The following is a 19,170-nucleotide window of genomic DNA, read 5'->3' as shown; positions in this document are numbered from 1 at the left end:
ATTATCATGTGATGCAAAAACAAAAATCAACTATCAGTGCACAAATATTCATTTGTGAGATCTAACGGCTTCACACAACAAAACAGGCCCCTGGCCCTCGCCCGCATTTGGCCTGCAGTGCGTCCGGGCGGGGCATCAGGTATCAACGCTGATTGTAATATGGCCACTAATTACATTTCGTCATCTGCTCCTCGATGCACAAAGAACGGAGACGAAAACTGACACCGGGAGAGGGTGTGTGTGTGTGTGTGTGTGTGTGTGTGTGTGTGTGTGTGTGTGTGTGTGTGTGTGTGTGTGTGTGTGTGTGTGTGTGTGTGTGTGTCTGTGTGTGCGTGTGGGGGGCAGTGAAAGATTTCAGAAAAAAGCGACATGCACACCACGCATCCTTTCCACAAAAACATCTACATTATTGATGAGATCAGACTTGGGCAGACAGGCATAATGATCCCTTTTCTTATTGATCTCAAACAATTACGCCATTTACAAAAAAAAAAAACACGCAGGATTCTGCGTAGAAGATGTGAATGACAAAAAAATAACTAGATAAATACAACACAATAATAATAATAATAATCATAATACATTTCATTTCTAAGCACCTTTCAAAACTCTCAAGGTCATATAGCAAATAAATAGCCAGCTACACAGCTAGCTAGCTAGCCAGATAGCTAATAGATAGCAAATAGATAGCCGGCTAGGTAGCCAGCTAGATAGCTAATAGATAGCCAGCTACATAGCTACCTAACTAATAGATAGCAAATGGATAGCCAGCTACATAGCTAGCCAGCCAGACAGATAGTTAATAGATAGCAAATAGATAGCCAGCTAGATAGCTAATAGATAGCCAGCTAGTTAGCTAGATAGCCATATAGCTAAAATATAGGCAGCCATATAGCTAGCCAGCCAGAGAGTTAATATATAGTCAGCGACATAGCTAGCCAGCCAGATCGCTAATAGATAGCAAATAGATAGCCAGCCATGTAGCCAGCTCGACAACTAATATATAGCCAGCTAACTAGCTAGCCAGCCAGCCAGATAGCTAATAGATAGCAAATTGATTGCAAATGGATAGCCAGCTAGGTATCCAACTGGATAGCTAAGAGATAGCCAGCCAGACAGTTAGCTAATTAGCTAGATAGCCATATAGCTAATACATCGCCTGCTATACAGCTAGCCAGCCAGCCAGATAGCTACTCGATAGCAAATGGATAGCCAGCTAGGTAGCCAGCTAGATAGCTAGCTAGCCAAATTGATAATAGATAGCAAATGGATAGCAAACGGATAGCAGGCTAGATAGCTAATATATAGCCAGCTAGACAGTTAGCTAACTATAACTGAAGGAAAAATCATTTTTGGAAAGCGAGAGTGGTAGTGGAGTCGTCTTGTCGTCAGTAGCCAGGTAGTCAAAAATAAATGTCGACTCCCCCATAAAAATCTAAAAATATGATATTTAATGAAGACCGAGAATCGATACGTTACGAGGGGGAAGGGAAAGAGCTGCAATAAGATGCTTGTGACATGCTCAGTTCTTTCAACGGACGCGTACAAAACGAACAAACAGCCCTTGATAATAAAAAAAAAATATTCTGCTGTTGTCAAGGTAACAAGCTCACAGGACTGATAGGAAGAAAAATGGCTCATTCAGAAAAAAATAAAACATATCCTCAAACGGGAAAAGCGAGTGTGCCGTGCATCATCATCTTCAATCTGAATAATGTTGTTTTGAATGTGCTAAGTACTATCACGTAAAGCTAGCTAGCTAGCTAGCTATAAGCCATGTCTTCAGAGCTTTGAATGGTGCCTGTAAATACAGTGCTTTATTATTAGTAGTTATCAATTAGCTAGCTAGTTCAATGTTCTAAGTAGTATAATGTAAAGTTAGCTAGCTATTAGCTATATAGCTATCTAGTTAGCTAGCTATCTATTAGCTATGTCCTTGAAAGCTTTGAAATGCACTTATCAATACAAAGTATTAGTATTAGTAGCTATCTATTAGCTAGCTAGTTGAATGTGCTAAGTAGTATAATGTAAAGCTAGCTATTAGCTATATAGTTAGATAATTAGCTATCAATTAGCTATGTTTGGAACGGCGCTTATAAATACAATATATTATTATTAGTAGTAGTGGCTATCTATTAGCTAGCTAGCTAGCTAGCTTTCTATCTATTCGAGTTACTTCAGTGTTGAGGGAACGCTGGCGCGTGTGGCTTCCGCTGCTCACCCACAGAAACACTTATCCTGTGAGGCAAAGTGTAAACGCTGCTTTGAAGTTAGTAGCTCTGTTGATGCAAAAAACTATCAAGCCAGCTAAACAGAACACAATTGATGAGGAACAAGGTAAAATTATTGCAGAGAGAGCACCTTTCAAAACTCTCAAGGACAATTTACAGTCACAGAATATTTTTTCTGCGGGTGACCAGTTTGTTTTGATTTTATTTTAATTTGTGTTCATTTATTTATTTCGGAGCATTTCTGTCCATATTTATTTATGTATTCACATTTTTTGTTGTTTCCTTTCCTCTTCCTTCATAACTTTGCTGCTGTGTTACTTCAGACTAGAGTGAACGCTGGCGCGAATGGCTGCCGCTGCTCAACCGCACAAAAAACAAATCCTGTGACTGTAAAGTGTCCTTGAGAGTCTAAGGCGCTTAGAAATGAAATGTATGATTATTATTATTATTATTAACATGAATTTATTATACAGTACAGTTAATTTCTTTAATTATAATACCATAGCACATTTATTATACATAAAATAAGGTATATTTTGTGTAGTTTTCAGGCTTAGAAAATTAGAAAGTAGAAAATTATGTTTTATGGGGACCTGGGAACCGATTATTCTCATTTTAATGGTTTCCTATGGGAAATTATTTTTTGGGATACACACTTCACTTTACACACATTGTCTGGGAACTAATTAAGTTTGTAAGCCAAGGTATCACTGTATGTGGAGGGGATGAAATATTCTAATGCCTCGTCAAGTGTTTAATGCTGATGAAAGCGGCCACTCCATTCCATCAAGCCATCAACGACCATCACAAAGGTCAATAAAACGACTACTATACAGTTGAGTTTATGTATTTAATTATAATACCATAGCACATTTATGATGCATAAAATAAGGTATATTTTGTGTAGATTTAAGGCTTATTTCATAGAAAATTGTGTTTTATGGGGACCCGGGAATGGATTATTCTCATTTTAATGGTTTCCTATGGGACATACATTTTTGGGATACACACTATTCGCATTACAAACTCTGTCTGGGAAGCAATTAAGTTCGTAAGCCAAGGTATCACTGTATTTGACAGGAGTGAAATGCTCATTGACCAGCTGCTGATTTTGCAAGACAAAACGACCAGCTTTTGTTCAGATCATTGCAATGTTTTTTTGCTAGATACACAAGAATTTAGAGGAGGTTTAGAGCAGTAGTGCCTTCGCAACCTCTTTTTTTTTGCCAGGGACTGCTGTCTTCATGGGCGTCCAGAATTTCCACGGCCTTGTAACCATCACAGATGACAAAGTGAGATGCGTGGGTGTGTATGGAAGTGTCACAGCGTTTTCAGTCGCCTCGTTTGTTGTTTTCATGATCCTTCTCTTCTGAGTTGATTTTAACCTTACAGAGTCAAATCTGCCCTGCCATTGCAATCCTTTTGCGACATCCCAGTGAAAAATGATGTGATCATCGATTTAAGTACAGCTTACAAACTTAATTGGTTTCCAGAAAGTGTGTGTCAGGCAAAAAGTTTGTCTGCCAAACATTTATTTCCCATAAGAAACCATTACAAATGAAAATAATCCGTTCCCAGGTCCCTATAAAAAATAACTTGCCACTAAATAAGCCTTAAATCTACACAAAATATACCTTATTTTATGTATAATAAACGTGCTATTTGGTTGTAATTAAAGAAATAAACAGTACTATATAATAAAGTTGTTTTATTTACCGTTGTGATGGTCGTAGATGTAGTTGCCTCTTGATGATATCAGAGTGAAGTTGCCGTGCTTTCTCGGCGATAATACCCTCACCCACACTGTCCCATGCAAGCTGCTTTTTGTTAATCCAAATCAACAGAAGGAAATATCATCGCAAGACTTGTTCGTGTCATGGGAAACAAAATCATCAAAAAGGCAAATTACGATTTGATGTGGTTGCAGTACTTTAAATGAAAATATATATGTATATAGTGATATATCGGCCATATACAGCGATACTTCAGCTTACAAACTTAATTGCTTCCCAGAAAGTGTGTGTCAGGCGAAAATTTGTCTGCCAAACATTTATTCCCCATAAGAAACCATTAAAAATGAGAATAATCCGTTCCCAGGTCCCCATAAAACACAATTTCTGACAAAATCCATCTTAAAACTACACAAAATATACCTTATTTTATGTAGAATAAACGTGCTGTTTATTAATAAAGTTGTTTTATTTACCGTTGTGATGGTCGTAGATGTAGTTGCCTCTTGATGATATCCGAGTGAAGTTGCCATGCTTTCTCGGGGATAATACCCTCACTCACACTGTCCCATGCTAGCTGCTTTCCGTTAATCCAAATCAACAGAAGTTTTTCAACCTCTTCTATTTCCTGAGACCATTGCTTAGACAACACAGATACACCCTTAGCCACACGTAGCCATGATCGACTTAGCATACTGGTACTGGGACGCCAAGTCACACAAACGCACACCTCGTTGGTGTTTTTCAATGATCTCCTTCTTCTTCTCGACCGTCATTTTCGTTTGTGTCCTCTTTGGCTTGAGACTAGCCTGTGGTGGGGTCTTTTCCAGTCCCATAAGAGCAAAAGTACTCCACTCGATAGCAAACCACATCTGCACTCAAAGAAAGGGGTTGACAAAATGGAGCACCCCAGTCACCGTGGCGCTGTGTGGTTTGGTTCGTTTGCCAAAAACTAGTTTGTATGCCAAGATTATATTCTCGTGATTTTAATGTTCGTAAGGCGAAAAATTCGTGAGCTAAAACGTTTGTAAACTGAGGTATCACTGTAATTTTTTTTAATATATATATATATATATATATATATATATATTTTTTTTTTTCAAAAGGGTGTATATTATCATCTGACAATGCACACGACAATAATTTTGGAGTCTATCAGAACTAAGTACTCGCTTCAACGAGAGAAGAACAGTGTGTTCTTTCATGGAAACATTGTAGCTGCACTTCCAAGAGCCAATATGTGGACCAATCAGGACAAGTCTAATTGCCGGTTGCCTCAGCCCACAGGCGCTTGTTTATTTTGGTTTCATTTGGGCTTCTATGAATCAACTGGACAAATCATCGGCGTGAACAGGAGTTGACACTTTTGGAATCCATTTCAGACTCCTTTTCATCAAAAATGACAGTTTCAGTCATTCGGTTAGCACTCTAGCTAATAATAATAATAATAATAATAATAATAATAATTCGTTTCATTTGTCATGGTCACTTTACAGTCACTGGATCAGTTTTTCTGCGGGTGAGAAGCGGCAGCCACACGCGCCAGTGTTCCCTCAACCCGGAATAACTCAAATGGACAGAAAGCTAGCTAACTAGCTAAAATATAAATAATAGCTAGCTAGCTATCTAACTAATAGATAGCAAATAGCTAGATAGATTGCTAATATATAGTAATATGAGCCGTTTACTCAATTCGGAATAGCTCAAATAGAAAGTTAGCTAGCTAGCTAATAGATAACTAATAGCTAGATAGTTATTAGATAGCAAATAGATAGCTAGCTAGATACCAACACGAATCAGCCTTCACTCAAGCCGGAATAACTCAAATAGATCGAAAGTTAGCTAGCTAGCTAAAATATAACTAATAGCTAGCTAGCTAGCTAATACATACCAAATAGAAAGCTAGAGAGCTAATAGATAGCAACATGAGCCAGTGTTCACTCAACCCGGAATAACTCATATAGTTAGAAAGTTAGAGATAGCCAATAGATAGCCAGCCAGCCAACCAGCCAGCCAGCCACTTGATAGCTAATAGATAGCCAGCCAGCTAGCTAGCTAATAGATAGCTACTATAGATACAATGATCCCCCCCCCTTTCCATTTTCCCTTTTAAGCTAGTCCCCGGTTGAAAAAGAACGGCGTGTTATCGGCCGATGGGACTGATAAATATGTCGGTGGCGGCGGTGGGGAGGCAGATGTGATAGTGGCCACCGGCGGTTTGTTTTGAATAATGGACGCTATAAATATTCATCTACGTCTAATATATCCACTTTCATCTGATGCTGTTAAACAAGAATCATTTCGCAGTGACTGTCAATCACCAAATACGGTGCGCCCGCTGGCACTCGGACAAACGGATGAGATTTGCGTCCGAGCTACTTATGAACTCATTAACTTCCATTCACGAATTTATTCAGGAATTTAAAATATGACGGAGAGCGCAATTTTCGAATTTGTTCGGGATTTGTTTTTTTTTTCTGCTTGGGTGCCGATAAAGCGCTGGCAATGGCCTCTGGCTGTGTTTTTTTTCTTTTCCACGAGGGAACAGAACTCCCTTTGTTCCGGCTTCAGCTGTTGTTCAAGCGCTATCAAAACAAATATGTAAGTATTGCATTGTATTTTGGACAGCCGCCCTCATTTCAAGCTCATATAACTCCAGACCCATATCATTGAGGAATTAACTATTTTTCTTCTGATAAAACAAGAGAGTCGAAGGTTTAAAACACTGTACTGAATGTTTATGTAGTCCTTCCCGGTTTGTTGACATCATGTTGCTTCAGATTAGCCATCTAGCTTGCTATCTGGCTACCAAGCTAGCTATCTAATTGGCTATATAGCTGACTACCTAGCTAGCTATCTAGCTGGCTACCTACCGAGCTGGCTACCTACCTAGCTGGCTAGCGAGCGGGCTACCGAGCTGGCTACCTAGCGGGCTACCTAGCTGGCTATATAGCTAGCTAGCTGGCTACCTAGCTAGCTATCTTGCTGGCTACCTAACTAGCTATTTAGCTGGCTACCTAACTAGGTATCTATTTGCTATCTAGCTAGCTATCTATTAGTTATCTATAAGCCAGCTAGCTAGCTTTCTATCTATTTGTTTGGGGCAAAGACTGTTCCTCTTCTGGCATGAACAATCAAATTAAGATCTTTACCGAGTGTGCTAATTGTAATGAAATTTGAAATGGAAATGACGGAACAATGATCGCGGCGAGAAATTGCGCTGCAACTCACACACAGAGAAACAGAAGAAGCTAACGTGGGTGCTAAAAAAAAATCTTTGAAAATGATTCACGTCCACTCTGAAGAGGAAAGAAAGGCAGTTAGGTACAACGCCCTCGGCTTCCTGCGAGCACAACTTCCTGAGGACCTCTCGGCTACTGGACAGATGTGGAGAAATGAGGGGAATCTCGACAAGCGAAGAACGAGAATGAACTAGCGTGATGCTAGCAATCTGTGATGAAACATCCCAGACAGTGTACCCACAAAAAATGTGTTTGTGCATGTTCCAAACATATTTTTATGTTAGTGTAGACCGCACGCTAAGCATCCTATCAGTCTTATCTCCACACAAAAAAGTATTTTAAGACAATTCAAACAAAAAAAAAGTAGGTCAGCTAATATTCAGGTCGTTAGGGCCGTTTTTCATCTTATGAGGCGCACCCAAGAGCATTGATTTTCTTCAAAAGATGACCTTGCGCCTTATATTTGGAAAAAGTTTGAAAATAATAATAATACATTTCATTTCTAAGCGCCTTTCAAAACTCTCAAGGTCACTTCACAGTCATAGGATAAGTTTTTCTGTGGGTGAGCAGCGGCAGCCACATGTGTCGGCGTTCCCTCAACCCGGAAGTAACTGAAATGGATAGAAAGCTAGCTAGCTAATAGATAGCTAACAGATAGCTAGTTAGGCCTTCACTCAACTCGGAAGTAACTCAGATAGAAAGCTAGCTAATAGATAACTAAGTAACTCGGATAGAAAGCTAGCTAGCTAACAGATAGCTAGCCAGGCCTTTACTCAACCTTTTGCGATGTATTATTGAAGATCGGCTACACCCGATTCACATACAAGACATTAGCCGCAAATGAAAAGGAATAAGGTCCTTATTCAACCGCTATGATAATACGTTACAAAACAAACAAACAACCAACCAAAACGGGTCTTCACAGTTAAATAAAAGCAACACTACATTTCACAGCCATGACGACAAACGACAACTGGAGCAAAATCTTCAGCAATTTTATTTACCATCAATTAAGCAAAGGAGAATTTGTGTGCTAGGTACATCCTTAATTTAAAAAATCCTTTGTACTTTGCAACAATGTTTTTTTTTTTTTTTTGCGATTAGTCGTCTTATTGTGTGTCAAGTTGTGAAAAATGGGGCAGGCAACTTTATGGCTGGGCAGGCCACTTTTCAGAGTTGTCTGCCCTGGTGTCCGCTAACTTTTTCCCATGAGTTTCAGACACTGTTTTTAATATAATTTGGACAAGTTCGGCGGGCCGGATTAAAAAAAGCGTAAGGCCGTAGTTTGCCCATAATAAAGTCATTTTAATTGCCTTTGTAATGGTGCTTTTTCTGTGATAATTTTACCTTGTTCCTCATCAATTACTGTATCTATTAGCTAGCTAGCTTTATATCTATTTGAGTTACTTCCGGGTTGAGTGAACGCTAGCGCGTGTGGCTGCCGCTGCTCACCCGCAGAAAAAGTATCCTGTGACTGTAAAGTGTTCTTGAGACCTTTGAAAGGTGCTTTCTCTGCGATAATTTTACCTTGTTCATCATTAATTGTGTTCCGTTTAGCTAGGTTGGTAGCTTTTTGCATCAAGTATACAGATGGCTTGTGCTGGTTATTTGTGTAGCCTGATTGATGGGATATTTTAACCTTGCAGTCTACACTCTGCTTTTGAACTATCAATGGTGAAAGGAGTCCAAATTTCACTGCTTTCTATCCATTTTCTCACGCTCTCTCTGTCGTCTGCCTGTCTCTTTAATGTTTAAACCACCTCCCCTCACTGCTGCCTTCTTGACCAATCACGTGGTTTTAACCGAAGACTGGGGGCAGGGAATAGAGGACCAAAAGAAGCCGGCTGCCATATTAATTTTTTGGGAGAATGGGCTCGTTCGCGAACGACACATCCCTCATTGTGGCGCTCCGTGTGTATCCCGAAAAATAGTTTGTATGCCAAGGTAAAATGTTCATAAATTAAACGTTGGTAAACCGAAAAGTTCGTAAGCTGAGGGGTTCGTGAACCGAGGTATCACTGTAATGAGGAAATAACACATTGAGAGAACTAAAAACAAAAACACACAAAGCAGAGCCGATAAGCGGTGTTAAAACGGGACAGTGACGTTAATAACGACCTCTTTACGACCACCAGCTAGCTAGCTTGTAAAAACCCAAAAGAGCTGACGTTTGCAATTGCGCACACCGCTCAAAAAGGGGTGCTTAGATGCCTTTGTTGTGGCGACGTAGACCGCCCGTCGCATAACAGGCTAGGGGGGGACGGGATGACAAAGCGCTAGGTGGCTAGACGTGTTAGGAAGCCCACGCCCCAAATGACGGCGCTCCTCTTATGAACGTTTTCGCGACGTCTTTGCATTTCATTGGCATTGGACGGACGGGCGCAGACGCGCAACCTCCCAGAGTCTCTCCTTCCCCCTTTCCTGTTGTTGCATTTCAATGTAAATGGCCAGATGAATGGCTGCAGCTGGCCCATCAAAAGGCCGGCCCCAATAAAGGGCCTTGATGATTGAGATTCAGCCAGGCCATAACAACCCCCCCCCCCCCACCACCCCAAGCGATGCAACATCCTCACATCATCTCACTTTATAGCTTTCTGCAAGGACCAGTTTTCTTCAAATTTAGGGAAATGACAGTTTAGCCATCCAATGGTGTTTGTTGTTTTGGAAATACAGTGACACATTGGCTTTTAACAGCTGAAGCTGTAACAAGAAAGCATCTTTCTCCGAATCTGAACTCTCTGAAGCCATTGTTTTGATTCTGGAGCAGGGCAGTTTGTGAAGAAGTATCCTGGCGAGACGTCACGAACAAGGGGGCTGTACTTTAGAATCTGCCCAGTTCTGAACTCATTTTGTGGCAGTTTTGGGACACTTGAAGTCATTTTCATTGGACTAAAAATATCAGCCTGCGTGGTTTGGCTATTTTAGATGCTATAAAACGTTTTTCTGATATCAGTTAGGAAACTAAAAAATGGCGTCGGTTGTCTTTTAAAACAATACTTAACAATATTCACAATAATACAGGTTAGCCAAAAAGTGGAGAAAGCAAACGCGCACGTGACGTATATTAGTGGGCGACTAAAAGCAATAATTGTATATTTTTATTTCCAAAGTTATAGAAACCAATTTACACTCGGGGGTTGAACCACTGTAGCCTGCAGTCGACCGTAATATGATGAAAGTGGCGTCTGAGTCAAAACATGGCTGACATCACTGACAGTTTAGTTTTTTTCAACATAGTAAAACGATCCTCTGGCTTTTCAGCAGGACAAACCGGTTTCAGGCAATCGAAAAACACAAAAAAATAAATAATCCAAATTACAACTCACCATTACACTAATTGCCGTCGGCGTAATTGCCGGGAGTCCCGTCCGTACATGTTTTTCTCCAACAATCCTTTTTAAAATGTAGCCTAGCCTAGCATGTTGTGAGATGGGACATGGTAGGACAAGTACAAGACGTCCTCGATTTCACTTGTGGTAATTTTTTTCATATAATTGCTGAAAGACTTACGACAGGTATTGAGTAAACAATTTGTAGCATCCATACATACGCCGACGTCAGTGTCGTAAAGCGACACAAATGTCGTTTTCAGTGTCGTAAAGCGACAACGAGTGTGGTGATGTTGGCGTGTGTTGTATCAAACAACGTCTATGATGAATTAACTTGGAAAGGCGCAGTCGTTTGTGCGTTACTATACTTTCTATTTCGGTCACAATAAATATGTCGTCGGTATTTCATAAGCATCGCTAATGTGAATTTTTTTTAGGCTCGCGACTTTCTCACATGCCACCATCTTATTGTTGTACTTTCGGACGCTTGTAAAAGTACGAGACCCGTGTCGGTTTGTTGGACGGACAGATCGTCATATGACAAAATGTATTGTACGTCTGTGTAAGCTCTCAGTCGTACAGGAGTGGTCCATCGATGAAAAGGTTTCTTCAGCAGTCATCTGTACAAATTTGACGTTTCGCTTCTTATCCAAGAAACTTTGTCAGCAAACTAAAGTCTTACTGGTAGTTTAGGTCCTATATATATATATATATATATATATATATATATATATATATATATATATATATATATATATATATATATATATATATATATATATCCCTACTGTCCAGACATGGCGGTGCCGGGCTCTGCTATGATAGGTCCCTGCTCTCAGGTTGGGGGGAGCAGAGGACTACTCCCTGCAGCTGCTCCACTGATAGTTCCTATCGTTCTGACTAACAACTGGCCTGATTGCCCACTTCCACCGGTATCACCTCATCAGTATTACTAATCCTATGTTGCCTAAAATGGCTATTGTACGAACGATCCAAATTGAACCTCACTCCACCAAACCGGTTGAATGAAGGAAAAATGTATTGCATTTTATTAGCTAACAGGCCGGCTAGCTAGCTATCTGGCTGGCTATCTATTAGCTATCTATTTGCTACCTATTAGCTAACTGGCTGGCTATCTATTAGTTATATAGCTAGTTGTCTAGCTGTCTGTCTATTAGCTAGATTTCTATCTATTTACTTCTGGGTTGAGTGAACGCTGGCGCGTGTGGCTGCCGCTGCTCACCTGCAGAAAAACTTCTCCTGTGACTGAAAAGTGACCTCGAGAGTTTTGATGCCATTTGAGGGTCTGCTGGGATTGAGTTACTGGGGGGGGGGGATGCTGGAAACTAACAGCGAGGAAAAACGGGAGCTTGAAAATGCTGAAGCATAGGCGGAGAGCTGAGAAAGAGGAGTAGCTAGAACATGTTTACCAAAAAGGAGCACACGCTCAGCGCATCGGGGGAAGGGAGGCGCGAGCAGGCTTGCAGGCGGAAAGCAGCCAGAGTTGTTGCACAAGTTGTAGCGACATGCCTCAGCTCTTTATGAAACTAACACAACGCTGAAAAAAATGCTTTGCTTGACAACACGCAAAGAGGAAGTGGCTCATTGTATAGGAGACGCGATGACAATGTCCTAACACAAAGTTTTCCAAAGTGCGGAAATGAGAAAAGATTAACACAATGTTGAAAAATGACAAATGGAAAAATTATTTCACCCTCCCTCAAAAAACTATTTGAATTAGGGAGGTGTAACAGGCTAGTTTGTACAAAAAAAAAGAAAGATACAGTGATACCTTGGCTTCCGAAGTTAATTGGTTCCCAGAAAGTGTGTGTAAGGCAAAAAGTGTGTATTCCGAACATTAATCTCTCATAGGAAACCATTAAAATGAGAATAATCCGTTCCCAGGTCGCCATAAAACATAATTTTCAACTAAATATGCCTTTAAAACTACACACAATATACCTTATTTTATGTATAATAAATGTGCTTTGGTAAAGTAATAATAATAATAATAAGAATGATAATAATAATAATAATAATAATAATAATAATAATAATAACATTTTAAGCGCCTTTCAAAGCTCTCAAGGACACTTTACAGTCACAGACAAGTATAGGTACTATAATAAATAAAATACAAGTCATTTTATTTACCTTTGTGATGGTCGTTGATGTAATAATAATAATACATTTCATTTCTAAGCGCCTTTCAAAACTCTCAAGGTCACTTTACAATCACAGGATATGTAGTTGCCTCTTGATGATATCCGAGTGAAGTTGCCGTGCTTTCTCTGCGATAATACCCTCATTCACACTGTTCCCTGCTAGCTGCTTTTCATTAATCCAAATCAACAGAAGCTTTTCAAGCTCTTCTATTGCCTGAGACCGTTGCTTAGACAACACAGAAACACCCTTAGCCACACGTAGCAATGATCGACTTAGCATACTGGTACTGGGACGCTAAGTCACACAAATTTCGCTCCCGTAATAGCAAAAGTACTCCACTCGATAACAAACCACGTCTGCACTCAAAGACACGTGGTGACGAAAACTAGTCCACCAGCCACTGTGGCGCTGTTTGACCGTGTGGGTTGGTGTTCATCAGCCTTGTTTATTTCTTTAATTACAATACAATGGCGCATTTATTATACGTAAAATAAGGTACATTTTGTGTCGTTTTAAGGCTTATTTAGTAGAAAAATATTTGTAAGTTTTGAGACACTATAAGTCATTTTTATTGGTGTTTTGCATTTGACTAAAAACATCAGCCTGCGTGTTTTGGGTATTTTAGATGCGAGAAAACGTTTTTATGACGTCAGTGAGGAAACCAAAAAAATGGTCTCGGTTGTCCTTTAAGTGAACGGGAATAAAAATACTAAACTGAAATTTCTGACGCCGCTAATCGTGAAGAGTCTGCCAGATGAGAGAATTTCCGCCAAGTGCGTGTTCTGAATGCGTATCGACTGTGAGAACATTTTGTGCCACCTTTGCGGCACGGCTATCATGATGTGGTAGAGGGGGTGTGAAGGCGACTCCGCAGATGCGTTGCGCACTTTTAATGACACGTTGCGAGGGCTTTTCTGGCCGACAGTTTCAAGAACAGACTGGCATGGTTTTTGGTCTCCGCCGTCCTTCTGGACAGGCCGCCGAGAAAAGGTCCGGAACGCAATTTCCGTCATTCTTTGGATCTGTCACAACTGGTCAGGTGACGTGATTGGCTTGGTCAAGAGATGGTTGCATGGTCGCCGATGACAACTCACTCAACCTCCTCCTCCGAAGTCTCGGACGCAAAGACAAGAAGCGGTCACCGATTGTGTTGCGGTACGTTCGCTTGACTTTGGTGCAGGCGGCGTACGTACACCTCCCACTCGCCGAACGTAACGGTCAGATGGTTGTCGGTCTCGTCATTTTTTCCATTTTCACCAAACAGAATCACTTGGCACGGCTTCCGTTGTTTTTCTATGACAACAAATACGAGGCGGGATCGATTGAGCGATTCGACAATAGGAATTGCCGTTGATGTGGCGACGTCACAAAGTACAGTGTGTCAAATGCACAGAAGATTTCACGTCATGTGATACCTCGGTTTACGAAGCCCTTGGCTTACGAACTTTTCGGTTTACAAACGTTACATTTATGAAAATTTTACCTCGGCATACAAACTATTTTCCGGGATACACACGGCGCTGCCACAATGAGTGATGTGTTGTTCGTGAACGAGCCCGTTAGAAAAAAAAATAAGACTGAAATGGGGAGAAAATGGATAGAAAACAGTGAAATTTGGACTTGTTTCAACTTTGATAGTTCAAAGGCAGAGTGTAGACTGCAAGGTTAAAATAGCCCTTCAATCAGGCTCCACAAACAACCCGCAAGCCATCTGTACACTTGATGCAAAAAGCTATCAACCCAGCTAAACAGAACACAATTGATGAGGAACTAGGTAAAATGATAGCAGAGAAAGCACCGACAAGGGATCATTCCTCAAGATGGTGAAAGAAGAAGGCTACATTGCTCAAGTGTTTCATGCTGATGATACCGGCCACTCCATTCCATCAAGCCATCAACGACCATCACAAAGGTAAATAAAACGACTTTATTATACAGTACAGTTTATTTCTTTAATTATAATACCATAGCAAATTTATTATACATACAATAAGGTATATTTTGTGTAGTTTTAAGGCTTATAAAATTAGAAAGTAGAAAATTATGTTTCATGGGGACCGGGGAACGGATTATTCTGATTTTAATGGTTTCCAATGGGAAATTAATTTTTGGGATCCACACTTTTCGCCAGACACACTCTGTCTGGGAACCAATTAAGTTCGTAAGCCAAGTTATCACTGTAATGAGTGTAGCCTCAGGGAGGAGTCCTCTGCTCCCCCCAACCCGAGAGCAGGGACCAATCGTAGCAGAGTCTGGCACCGCCACATCTGGACAGTAGGGTTACGGGTCGTAAATCGGATGTTACCTGTATTGTGCACTTTGCCGGAATTTATCCTAGAGGAAAAATATGTATTTCTTGACAACCAAATGGTTATTACTTCCCAGCCAATCGGTTTTTCAATCAGATTTTAATGCATCAAATGGCAACATCGCTCAGCGATGACAGATTCTGACACTAATTGTATGTCTTAGTGGACCATTTTTCCATGTAAAAGCTACTATTGATTCTTTCGATAATTTATTAATCGATCGTTTTTTTTTTTCTATGGAGGACTAAATTGATGAATCAGATTAAACAAACCTATCCAATACAAGTCCCTGTATTAGAGATAAAGTGGTCAGTGTTTGAAATTGACGGTGCCGGAAATGGACAAACGTGTCAGTTCGTGGTTTGGTCTGGAACGTGCAGCGTGTTCATGGGGGAGGGCACCCTGAACTGCACGCAAGCTGGTGTCGAGTTAGCTGCAAGCTGCAGGTCATTATTATATTTATATATTTTTTTTTTGTTGCGGGTGTGTGAGAACAGTAATTAAAGGCGGTGATTGACGTTTGCCAATCATCAACTTTATCACCAAAATCAGACAATCACGATAGGTGGCAGTTCGATCGGAAACCCAATAGTTAATCGATCAATTTTTGAAAGAGACACATGCACATGGTAAACCGGTGGGTTCACCTCTGTCACATTATAGCTATCTATTGCCTAGCTCTTAGCTAGTTAGCTTTCTATCTATTTGAGTTATTTCCTGTTAGCTATATAGCTGTATAGCCAACTATCTATCTACCTAGCTATCGGCTATCCCTTAGCTAGTTAGCTTTCTATCTATTTGAGTTACTTCCTGTTAGCTATATAGCTGCATAGCCATCTAGCCAACTAGCTAGTTGTCTATTGGCTATCTCTTAGCTAGCGTTCGATCTATTTGAGTTATTTCCTGTAAGCTATATAGCCATCTAGTTCGCTATTGATCATCTCTTAGCTAGCTAGCTTTCAATCTACCGTGTTTGATTTACTTCCGGGTTGAGTGAACAGCTGACGCATGTGGCTGCCGCTGCTCACCCACAGAAAAACGTATCCTCTGACTGTACAGTGACCTTGAGAGTTTTGAAAGGCGCTTAGAAATGAAATGTATTGTTAATTATTATTATTGTTATTATGGTGGACTCCAATCCATGCACCAAATATTAAATCACGCATAGCACAACTCGAAGACGACGTCAAAATGATTGATTTTTTTTAGACATTTCAATACAAGGCATATAATTCATATTTCAAAGATCCACTAACAAATATAGAATCAACTTTAACATTCTTATTTATCTATCTGACCTTCTTCAAATTTCTATTCCCTCTCGTTCCCTCATCAGATTATCTTCCTCCCTCCACCTTTATGTGCCCCCCCCTACGTGTCTCAGCACGATAGGGGACAGAGCTTTCAGCTGATCTGCCCCCAAACTCTCGAACTCACTTCCTTCCTGCCAACATTGCTAACATGGATTCTCTTCCCACCATCTCAAAAGCCACCTATTTAAAATGGCATTTTCTGTGTAGCTCTTTCTCTTGTTTCTATTTATAATTGTCTTTGATTTATTCTATTCTATTTGTGATTGTATTCTATTTATTATAGTGCCTGTAAAGTCTCCTTGAGAGCTTTGAAAGGCGCTTAAAATTAAATGTATTATCAAACACGCAGAAATGTTATGATCGGAGAGACCGTTGAACTTATTCAACACCAGCAACCCACTCAAAATTCCAAAAACGGCTAGCTATTGGAAGATAATACTCGAATACTCACCCAAAGAGGGATCCATTTGATTCTCAAGGTACATAAAACGCCGATTAGGAGCTTAGATACCCAAACTTTGGCAGAAGGCGGAGAGTATTCAAATGTGGGGGACTGCGATATGAGTCAGCATAGTCTCCACCAAACACTCCAGACCACTGAATATCTTATTTATGATTTTCTTACAGACAGACCTGTCTGGAAGAAAAGAATATGTTGTGAATTAGATATCAAGTAGACAGGATACACTTGATACAACTATTACACTGAATATCTTGCTGGAAAATACCAGCAGCAGCAGCAGCACTGCAGTGTTTTGCTCGCCATTGGTCCTGCACCAAAAGACGAAAGCTCTGCTTTGCTTTGCTTGACTGCTCAAGCCACAAGACCACCATGTTGAGCCTCTCCTTCTTCTTATGATGATGTTCCAACACGCAAAACGCAAGCCCTTTGCATTCGAACCCCAATTCACAGATTCAACTGAAACCAACTCACGACACACCTCACGCCTTGCTATTATCGATTCGCACTGTCAAATTAGCCGTATTTTGTTTGGATGTTTCATTTTTCCGTCGAGAACCGACACGTTCTATTGGGCGGATAGATGTTTTGGTTTCCCAGATGGAGCTCTGGCGACAAGGTAACTAACGCTTTAAAAAGCCCGTGTTTCTGTACCACTTTGGCTAGAATACGAAAATAGTAAATACGTAGTGACGTGGGCAATAACAATTTACAGATTTTACACCAATAACACGCTAGCGTGGGATTACTATGCTCTCCTGAATCAGAAAACCTTTATTCGTCCCACAATGGGGAAATTTGTAGTCCACGGCAGCAATTCGAAAGGGGGTGGGGTGCACGTATACTACAAAAATATTGCATTGCATTCCGTTTAAGGCAATTTTGTGAGCGTCCCAAAAATAATAAATAAGCATCAGGCTCTTTTAAACAGCAGAAACGGAAATCGACGCAACACCATAATGGTTTACAAAGTGAACCATTTGGTGATCAAAACATGCCCAGGTGGTATTATTTAAAAAATGGACTTTTCTCGTAGGTCACAACAGTGCAGATTACCACAGCCGAACAGCCAGTTTGTTGTTGATAACCGCGCTGAGAAAGAAGAAGAAGGGAGGAGGGATGAAAAGCCCTACTTACCGAATTTGCAATTTCCTTAAAGTGTGAATGGAAGCTTTATTTGATGCCACGGTGTGTTCCGCCAATGCTGGATGTTCCCATTTGTCGAGTTCGTATTAGCACGAACCGTTCCGGAGACATCCGCATAGACTTGCAAGGACCACCATGGCAGCAAGCTAAAAAAGCAGCCCACTAAGAAAACGAGGCTAACGAGGCTAGCTTGTGCAAACCATACACAGCAACAAGAAGACGACAGAAGGGGGTGACACAAACGACTCCGATATCCACCAAAAAACACGGTTGAAACGCAGCAAATTCTTCTTCAGCTCCGAGTGAAAATCTCGAGCAGTTCGCTTGTATAACGGCAGATTTGATTGGGTGAAGGAAAAGCCATCAAAATAGCACGGAATGTTTCGTTCAAGTCATCAGCGAATCCATTCGAGCGTTTTTTCAAGCGGCCTTCGACTTCGAGCTGCAGGACGGAAACGCTTGAGGGATATGAAAGCCGCCCCGTGATTGGTGGGACACGTCACCGCGCACGATGAAATGGCCTCCATTTTGGATCGGGAACGGCTCCTTGCCTTATTCTCAACGTAGGGGCAATGCCCCAACATGGCCGATCAGGGTTGGAGTTTCAGACCCAGAGCCTGCGCGACTGTTGCGACACAGGGACCAATCAAAACAAACGAAGTACAGGATTTGGGTGCGTTCGAAGTAAGGATCTTGAAATCTTGTTTACTTCTTAAATTATACCCTCCTGAATGACCAGTAATATCATTTTCAAGAAGCCGAACGCCTTATATTTCTAAATAAAGGAAAAAGTCGATGTAAATGTCGGCGCATTGTCATTAACTTTCACATACCACTTGTTTTTAGCCAGGTTGCACATTATTTCACAAGCAAAAACTGTCTCTATCCGTGATTAAATATTAGCACATAAAAATAAAACGTGAAGAATACCACCTGAAGATCTTATGATAACGTACATTTATTTAGTTTGCACTCATATCGAATTTAATGTGCTGGGATAAACGTTTCCCCCACGTGGTTTAATAAACATGTCTTCGTATGCATCTGTCAAGTTGGTCACAAGTGTTGAAAAAATGTGACATAAAATGTCGCTTGTTCACGCATAAGCAAAAATATTCATGCGTTTGATTTACAGAACATTGTCATTGATAATCGGGAAAGGCTGTAAAGTAAACCGGACGCACCCTACAGACTATGATAAAGAACACGGTTTCCAATTGGTCCTAAGAGTGATGATATCTTAT

General features: G+C 40.6%; 1 protein-coding gene across 2 annotated transcripts in view; it reads right to left on the bottom strand.

Moving 5' to 3' along the window:
* The window catches only part of ankrd11 (ankyrin repeat domain 11), an 88,935-nt gene extending 70,317 nt beyond the window's left edge, over positions 1 to 18,618 (bottom strand). The window contains exon 1 of one of the 2 annotated variants that reach the window (XM_088991417.1): positions 17,918 to 18,618. The gene's annotated coding sequence lies outside the window, so the exon portion shown is untranslated. The remainder of the gene's footprint in view (positions 1 to 17,917) is intronic. The other variant, XM_088991416.1, reaches the window with a different exon arrangement.
* Between the last annotated feature and the right edge of the window lie 552 nt (positions 18,619 to 19,170).

Source organism: Hippocampus bargibanti, linkage group LG03 (assembly GCF_051943395.1).
Source record: "Hippocampus bargibanti isolate YZ-2025 linkage group LG03, ASM5194339v1, whole genome shotgun sequence".
NCBI lineage: Eukaryota > Metazoa > Chordata > Actinopteri > Syngnathiformes > Syngnathidae > Hippocampus > Hippocampus bargibanti.
This window is presented reverse-complemented; position numbering and strand designations above follow the sequence as displayed.